Source organism: Rhipicephalus microplus, chromosome 6 (assembly GCF_043290135.1).
Source record: "Rhipicephalus microplus isolate Deutch F79 chromosome 6, USDA_Rmic, whole genome shotgun sequence".
Taxonomy (NCBI): domain Eukaryota; kingdom Metazoa; phylum Arthropoda; class Arachnida; order Ixodida; family Ixodidae; genus Rhipicephalus; species Rhipicephalus microplus.
In genome coordinates, this window is record NC_134705.1 from 42,836,407 (window position 1) to 42,846,174 (window position 9,768).

Sequence of the window (9,768 nt, forward strand, 5' to 3'; positions counted from 1 at the left end):
ACGTTTGCGTTTCCTTCTAGTCTTTTGCAGAGCATGAGTTCGCTTCAATAAACTTCATTCAGTAGAACTTTACTTTTGTCTTTGTTGCGTGGCAATATTCTGTTTCGTCCGTGTGCTACATATCAAAGCGCAAACAATAAATTTTTGTGCGCTGCACCACGCTCTTTTGTCTCCCTTCATAATATTGAAATTTATTTTTGTAGCATGTGATAAAAGTTTGCGCTTCCTTTTTTGCAAGGATTGAAAAGCGGTTTCGCGGAAAGACACAGAGTGCAACATACATCATTTCGCGTTTTGATCCTTTCCATTTATGCAGCGCTTTTAAATGTTACTGTACAGCCTCATCGAAAAGAGAATATTACTGGGGTATCTGGGTGCACAGCGCATTCCAGAGCACTCAACAGATTCATTAAAAGCCTACTCTGAAGGACGCGTACCTGCTTCTTTTCAGTTTTTTTTTTCATTGCATTATTGATAGGCCCGCAGCAGTCCGCAGCTACGGAGCTACCGTATGTAATGTGGTTACAAAGTTTTCTTGAAGGAAACAAACAAAAGATATTTTAAAATCGGTAAACACGGCGCAGCGCTTGCGCCCAAAGATGCGAAAGCAGTTGCCGTTCGTGGCCGAGGTCTGCGGCGATTTATTCGAAAAAATAATACCCCATTGGAGGCAGGTGGTATACACAATAATTGGGCGATTCATCGCTAACAACTACGAAAAGAAAAAAAGAAACCCAGCGCGCAGAGACCAGAAGCAGTGAGCGTTGTCATGCCAAAAGCTGGCAAATATGCCGCACGCGCGGCGGCTGGATCCCCTCAGAGCGACGGTGGCGCCAGTAGTGGCGCCCGCGGACCCTACATGAAACTAGCGCCGAAGTTTCGTGACCAGTAAAGCATTGAAGGACTCTGGTACTACTTTTCTTGTATTCTTACGAGCGTACGGAAAACACCGAGGTGTGCAGCCGTCGGGTCGTCATGGAGGGCCTGAAAGACCTCTCATCTCGCTGCTGAGGACAACGTGAGGTGTTTGGCTCGAAGGGGCAAGAAGTTCTTCTTTAGGAGCACTCTATTTTGCGGGAAGAACGACGCCAGTCCTATTTTGTATACCTTCTGAACAGTGGCGCTGTTACCCTTGAGGAATTCCACAAGGCTCTTCAGTTCCGAATCAGCTCGTTGTCGTTCGGCGAATTCAACGGCACTTATAATTCCCAAGAAGCATTCATCATTCGGGTCGTTCGGCGGAGATAGTTCGACGGGGGCACGAGACAAATAGTCGGCGTCAGAGTACCTTCTTCCACACATGTAAACGATGGTAACGCCGAATTTCAGAAGTCTCAGGCTCAACCGTGCGAGGCGACCCGAAAAGTCTTTCAAGTTAGCTAGTCAACACAAGGTGTGCTGGTCGCTCATAACTTTTAAGCGCCGGCCGTAAAGGTAGGGACAGGACGTCAATTGTCCCATATGATGGCGAGACGTTCCTTTTCTGTTGTAGAATAGTTGGTCCTGCCTTTGAGAGCGCCCGGATAGCATATCTGATGAATCTTTCCCGTCCGTCAGTTATGTGCACGAGAACGGCGCCGAGTCCTACACTGTTTGCGTCGGTTTGTATTGCCGTCTTGGTGGACTCGTAGAAATGCGCTATTATAAAGGCGTATGAGGACGTCGTTTTAGTTCCTCAAATGCTTCCTTCTGCGGTATTTCCCACTTTAACTCCATGTTGGTTCTGGTAAAGTTGTTGAGAGGTTCGGCAGAGCGGGCGAAGTTTTCGACACACCGCCTCTAATACGCGCACAGGCCGAGAAGTCGGCGCACGGCCTCTTGTCAGTAGGCGACGGGAAGTCAGTGGTGGCAGCTGTTTTCCGCGGATCGGGATATACTCCAGATTTGCTAGCTACGCGTCCCAGAACAAGAGCTCCTCGTACGCAAATCTGACTTTTGCTGGCTTCAGATGAGTCCGGACGTCTCTATTGCTTAGTGTACAACTTCAAGGCACCGAAGATGCTCGTCGAAGCTCGAGGAAAATACGACGGCATCATCCAACTGACTGAGACAACTCTGCCACTTTAATTCTGCTAGCTCTGTTTCCATAACGCGTTGAAAAGTCGCAGGTGCCTAGCAAAGACCAAAGGACATAAATTTCAACTCTAAGAGGCCATCTGGTGTTATAAATGCAGTCTTCGCTTGGTCTCTGGTCGACTTCGATTTGCCAAAAGGCAGGTCCATCGACAAAAATTACTTAGCGTTTTGGAGTCGCTCTAGGATACCGTCTATCCGTGGGAGGGGATACAGGTCCTTCTCCGTCACTTTGTTTAGGCGACAGATAGTCGACACAGAAGCATAAGGTTCGGTCCTTCTTGTTCGCCAACATCACGGGAGATGCCCAGTGGCTCTTCGATAGCTGGATTAGGTCGTCGCGTAACATTTCGTACATTTGTCTCTTTACAGCCTCGCGTTCTCGCCTCGTACTTTGTAGGGGCTCTGCCCTAGTGGTCTGGAGCTTTTCTATGCTATGATGCGATGTTTCGCGATTGGGATGGGGTGAATTTTATACGGTGATAAAATGCAGTCCTTGTATTTTGGGAGCAGCGTGAACCAGGGAACCCTGGTTCACGCTATGCAAGGATAGGGCTGAGGCCAGCACCACTAGCATCCGCGCAATGCAGTATTGGCCGCACCAAAGCTAATGAAATATGCCGATTTCAGTTTATCATCATTTATGTTGGTACCCTGAGTACACTAAAAGTTGGAGGGGGTACTGCAAGAGCAGAGGGACTGTGTTACGCTCCACGGAGTTCTTTAACTCTATGGGAAAGTAGGGCAGAGTTGGCCGTGGAACATACTCTTTCGTTAAATTCAGAGTAAAAGAGGCTGCAAACTCTCTGCTACTCCAGTGGAGTACCCAATCTATGCAACTCTCGAGCCGACGAGGCACAAATGGGATCTGGCACTCCTTCCTTGCTGACCTATCGCTTGCATGTTACCACCGACGCCGGAAAGCAAGAAAACTGTCTCGTACCCATACGCCTCTAAGCGTAGACGTCCCAGATGTGAGTTTAATGCGTCAAGTATTAGGATATTTTTCAGTGATAATTAGAGCATGCTTGTGTGATCATGAACGTTTAGTTCCCGAAGGGCCACTACTAAAACTTCTGAGCAAGAAACAGCGGCAACATTTAAAGCGTCGCCAAAAGTTACCAGACAAACGTATTGCTACGTGAGTAAGGTAAATCTCAGCACATACTGTCAAAAAAAAATAACAGCAGGGTACTAACTCGCCACCAACGTATGTTGCGGCAGATACTCTACCACTAGATCACGTTGTGCCACGCTCACTGCGTGAAAAAAAAACTGGTTAAAATAAAACCCGCGCCGTTCCGATTCGCGGGTTCTTGCACACATACGTGATTTTCGGTTCTAACTGAACCTTGCGTGTTAATGACATAGAAACTACTGGCGTCCACTCCATACATGCCACTAATGCAAATACGCCAATTTCTTTTGGAATTCAAATCGTAGAAAAGAATGTATACAAAAATTACCGAGAAAATGGGGCAGATGATTTAATGCCGACTGCAATAACCATCACTCGTTTTTTCTGCTGCTTCATGTGCTCCGAAGCTTTATATCGACTGTGATGCTCAATAAGTACACGTGTAGTTGATTAAATTAGGTGTATTTTCGTGCACAAACGACGATATGCTATAGTGCAGCGGCCTTGTGAGGGTGTGCTGATTTGCATCTGTAAGTTGATAGCTAGAGCTACATAGCCGATAGCTAAAAACCTAATTGCACATGCACGGAGATGTCTCAACGTGTTCCTTTATGAACGCGCACCGTAGGACAAGCATGTGTTTCGACGTATGAGTCAGCGAAGTGCCCACGAGTGCGCCCGGCGGCTGTCGGCGGTGGCCCGCGTGCGCTTCGCCGCAGGCTGAAAGCGCGTCGCGTCGATGCTCGTCACTCTTTGTGCTGCGCACACCGTAAGAAAGGAACAATGGTTCCTTCAAGTTAACCAACGGCAAGGGTCTACTGTACAGTCATTTTTACTCCTCGGCATAGCGCGTTCAAAATAAACCCAGAAGTGCTGATGGCATGTATGACGGACTCAGCCAGTGAGTTAAGCCTACATTCGCGGGGAGTTGTACTTGTACGGGTCACATTTACTTGAACTGATCTTGGCGCAGGTGGCTCGTGAAGGTTGATGCTTGAGCAATCCGCAAACCTATCATTGTTGTATTTAAGTGAAGACGACGTAAGGAAAACCACAAGGATTTCCAGAAGTGCATTTGAGTTGTGATTTTTTCGACCAGCGTTGCTTTTCTGGCGTACAAGTACATACCACGGCTTCGCAAGTCAGATCAGACGCCGGATCGTAACGTTCGTAGGTAATTTTTTGACCAGCACTGCTGACAGATTGTCCCAACTGTGTTTGTAGGCGCCTAGTTTCAACTCTCAGGCTTGGGCATGAGTGGCTTCACTGCATTGAGCCTATATGACAGAATACCAGCTGATAAATAGAATTCAGCAATGAAAACGGCGTTGTATGTCATGTGGTTCTATGATAAAAGGTCGACGTGCCTTCAGCGCACCCAATGATCACCAGATAGTTACAGATGATAGATGCATAATTGCTTTTCGAAACGCGTAATATTTATGTAGCGCCACCTTCAATAGAAGGGGGCTAGACATCGTGAGTATAAATACCGTTTGCTGTGTGAATAGTCGTCCGTAGCGTGAGAGGTGTATGTTCAGTGTTACTTTTGCTGTGTTTCGTACTATTATAATGTGTATGCCGATGTCCATCCTGCATATGTGTCGTAAGCTTGAAGCTATCTATGCAGTTCACTGCATTTATAAAATACGCGACATAATTTTTTACGAGACGTTGGTCCTAGCACAGCATGAGTGATTTGACTCTTGGAGAGTTGATGCACTCTAGCCCTACCAGATTGTAGAACATTGTGAGAGAGTAGCGCAACTACCGCAGGGAGTGTATGAACTCTATTTTAGAATCTTGACTGTACTCTGGCGAGGGAGCCTGTTCGCTCTCATTCAGCCAGAGTGCCATCACTCGGTCGAGAGTGCGTGTTTACTCTGTGCAGAAGAGATTTCCCAGCACTTCTGAGAAGAGAGTGAAATATGAGACAAGCCTATACTCCTTAAAAGAGAGTCGCCAGCACTTTCCTGGGGCTGTGAGTGTACGATTCGAGAGGTGAAAAGAATTCGACTCCTTGTAGGCCCTTCATCACGTCCTCTATTCGCGGAAATACATAAACCTCTTTTCGAGAAATCCACTTCAGCCACTGGTAGTCCATACAATACCGTACGAAACCATTGTTTTTCATAACAACTACGACCGGAGTGGCCATGGGCTATTTGGACAATATAACAACTGTTGGTATTTAACGTCTTCAAACAACCGTGTAATTATGAGAGACGTGGCGTTGGAGGGTTTCGGAAATTTAGACCACATGGACTGCTTTTGCGTGCACCTAAATATAAACACATGGGCCTCAAGCATTTTCGCTGCCATTGAAAATGCCGCCACTGACGCGAATCGATCCAGTCATCTGCGGTTTAAGGCCTATTTGCAAGGTGAATAAAATCATGTTCATGAATGCCCTAGACTTCCTCAAACCACACAGCGTTCCACGAGAGAAACTCAATATTGTCACAGGGTTGTCACGGGGACGAAGGGAGTCGACTGAAGGTCCAAGAGAACACTGTTTATTAAGCAGAACTTGTGGCCAGTGAGAGGAAAGTAAAATACAGTGACGCACACTGGCCCTAATAGTGACGAATACACTGTCGGCTGTCGATCAACTGACAAGCGGCGAAGCGCGTCGGCATTTATGCGTCTTCCGTCAAATATTCCAGCCTTATCACCACTCGTCGCGCAAGCTCTGGAATAATCTCGTGTATTCGCGCCTTGTGCGCTATTTTGACAGGATGATCTACAATAATTGAAAACCTTCCCACACAAAAAGGCGTAGTTTGGTCTCAGCATTTGACAAGTTTCGTGGGCAAACAGCTAATGAAAGATCAGATAAAACAAGGAATGCACGTAGCATTTCTCCTTCTGAAAAAAGAAATTTACGCGCTGCCTAAAAAAGAACACGTGCAAAAATGCATACAAGAAAGCAAGAAAGTACTATAATAAATATGTACAAGTAATAAAGAACTATATTAGAGAAACAACAACAAAGTATATAGTCGTTAGGTACGTGCATCAAATGGCTTTATGCGCACGCCATTAACGACTTCAGGTCGGATATGCAGCCGTGGAGAGTTCGTGGTGCTGTCGGGGACAACTTCACAGTTGAGCGTACCGAGACGTTGAATGACCCTGTACGGTCCGTAGTACCGTCGCAGAAGTTCTTCACTGTGGTACGTAACGTCGGCTTATTGGCTTCAACAACCAAACACGATCCCTGCACTGGTAATGCAGGAAACTTAATGATTGCATCGGTGCCTGTCGGTCGACTGTTGCTTCTTGATGCGAAGGCGGGCGAGTAGTCGAGATTCTTGGGCGCGCTGAAGGTAGACCGTCACGTCAATATTTTCATCACTGAAGTTGGAAAATATATATAGAGTGGGCAATGTGGCAGCACGTTGACAGCAATGCTGAACGAGCACGTCTTCTTTCTTGTGCCGATTTTGACCTTCGCCTTTGGTGAGCATGCGCTTGCCTTGGAAAATGCTTCCATCCGGTTGGATTCGCCAGCTGCCGCAGTTCGAGAAGAAAACGACGCATTCACTGTTTCGACAAGCTGCGATTTCATCGAGCCGATGCAGTATGAACGTGTGGAAGCTACTGACTACAGCGTTCCCTTCGGAGTGACGTCACGACTTGACAGCTACTTATACCAGCCGACGTCCCTCTGGCACTTCAGTGGGCAATGTGGCAGCACGTTGACAGCAACGCTAAACGAGCACGTCTTCTTTCTTGTGCAGGTTAGTTATCTGCCCAAAGCTAAGTGTGTTCGTAGTAATAATGTTTGCTTAGTGCTGCTACCTTACCCCCATGTGCTAAATGATGTTTGTTCCATTTTGTGCGTTTTTGTTGACTTGATTGTACAATGTGGGGATGTCGAGCAAAATCCAGGGCCTGATTCTGATAGCGATGAAGGGGTAACCGAGTTCAAAGCATCGCTCTCCGGTTTAAGTGTTCGCGACCTGATACTCAATGTTCTAATAGGACAGAAAGCAATTATCAAGCACATGAATGACTTCAGTGCTGCGCAGAATACGTTATCTGACACACTAACCGAATGTAAGGGTAGGCTAGATTCGTTGGAATCGGCTCTTGCCAATTTATCCTTGACGCAAGGCAAACTGGAAGCCGTTGAATCTGAAGTTAGCAATCTACAAAAAATGGTTGTTGCTATGGTGGATAAAATTGATGATCTAGAAAATCGCGGTCGTCGTAACAACATTATTATTCATGGTCTTGAAGAACCCGCTAGCGAAACTCCTGCATCATTACGGGAGAGCGTAACTCAAACTTTTTTGCTCGACCAGCTCGGCCTTAATATATCACGAATAGAAAGATGTCACAGACTTGGTAGTAAACGGCCTGATAAAACGCGGCCTGTCATCGTGAAATTACTTGACTTCCGTGAAAAACTTACAATTCTAAAAAACTGCGCTAAGCTCAAGGAATCAAACTATTATGTCACAGAAGACTTTTCTCAGAAAGTGAGAGATATTAGATCAAAATGGTGGAACTGCACCGCAGAATATAGAAAAAATAAACAGCGAGTGAGGCTTATCTTCGACAAAGTGTCCATTAATGATGTTATTTACATGTGGGACGAAACAAGCGGTTCTATTGTTCGTGTTCCTAAACGCCATCATACATGACGAACAACCGGTTGCAATTCCTTAAAGCTCCTTAATGTGAACTGTCGAAGCATAGTGAATAAGGGTCTTGATCTTGAACACTTGGTGGCAATTCATGAGCCTGATGTTATCGCGCTTACTGAAACCTGGCTGCACAGTGGTGTTTATGATAACGAATTCACTCCCCCAACTTTTTATGTTTATCGTCGGGATCGCAACTCTCGTGGTGGGGGAGTTGCCCTTCTCTTCAAGAAAAATTTGAACGTGGCCAGAATGTCTGATGCTGTAGACGTTGAAGCAGTCTTCTGTAAGCTGTTTCATGAGGGCCAAAATGTGATCGTTGGTGTTGTATACCGACCACCAGCGAGTGATTTAGAAGTACTAGAGAATCTTAGAAAGTACATTGATTGCAATACAACTGATAACACTAAATTTATTTTGTGTGGTGATTTTAACCTCCCCGGCATTAACTGGAACACTCTTTTGGCTGACAGAAGCGACGCAAATAATAATGAAGCATTAATTAATATTGCATTTCAATTTGGTTTAACCCAACTAGTTAAAGACTTCACACGTGTTCACGGAACTAGTAAATCTGTGCTTGACCTTGTTTTTGTTAGTTCAAGTATTCGTGGTGATTCTAAATGTGCAATAGTTGAGGGGATTTTCCGACAATAAATGTGTTTTAATAGAGTTCTCTTCATTTCTGCAGAAACCCATCGTTAACGTATCTCATTTTCCTGACTTCTCAGCTGCTGATGATACGTCGATATTAGACAGACTGGAAATAGCCTACGATGAACTTTGCAGTAGTATGATCACTGAAGTGTATGATGTCAATTCATTATGGCTGAAATTCAAAAATACAATTCACACCTGCATTCAGCTATTTGTACCAGTCAAGTATAGAAAAATCAATTCTGCGAATCCTTGGATAACGCGTGATAACATTCACATTAAAAGAAAACTAAACCGTGCCAGGAAACAAATTAAGAAGAACAGTAGTCAAAAACGTATCGCTGAAGTGGCAATGCTCTCTCGTGAACTTAAGAAAAAGATGAAGCAGGAACGTTTCAACTTCTATAACGTCCGTTTAGGCACGCCGGTAAAGGAGGCACCAGCTAAGTTTTGGAGGACCATCACACCGAAGACCTCAAGTACTAATACATTTAACATAGGCAACGATTTCACATCCGATGCTGCTAAGATTTCGGATGGATTCAACACCCACTTTGAATCCGTTTTTTCCAAAGATGATGGTAGCATACCCTTATTTGACAATTTCCAGACATTGCCTCCGATTGAAGATTTGGAAATAAGAGAAAGTGGAATATTTAACCTCTCGCTTAATTTAGATGTGAAAAAGTCATACGGACCCGATAAAATACCTAATGCATTCCTTAAACGATACGCTGAGTGTTCATCTAAGTTTTTGTTAATTATTTACCGTACATCCCTTTTGACGGGTACTTTGCCTGATGACTGGAGAATTTCCAAGATAAAACCACTGTTTAAAAATGGCGATAAGCAGCTTTTTTCTAACTATCGACCTATAGCTTTAACATGCACGTGTTGTAAAATTCTCGAGCATCTTATTCATAAGCATATTATGCTCTTCTTGGAAAATTACTCAATATTAACACGAATGCAACATGGGTTCCGTCATGACTTTTCTACTGTAACTCAACTGGTTGAAATGACACATGACTTCGCCGCAGCTATTAATGAGAGAAAAGAGATAGACGTAATTTTTTTAGATTTTGCTAAAGCATTTGACAAGATTTCCCATTCTAAATTGCTCATTAAACTGAACACATTATTAAAAAACAGGAAACTGTGTAGCTGGATTAAATCGTATCTAACATCCCGGCAGCGATACGTTGTTTTTAAAGACACTCCCTCAAACATGTTACCTGTTGGCTCAGG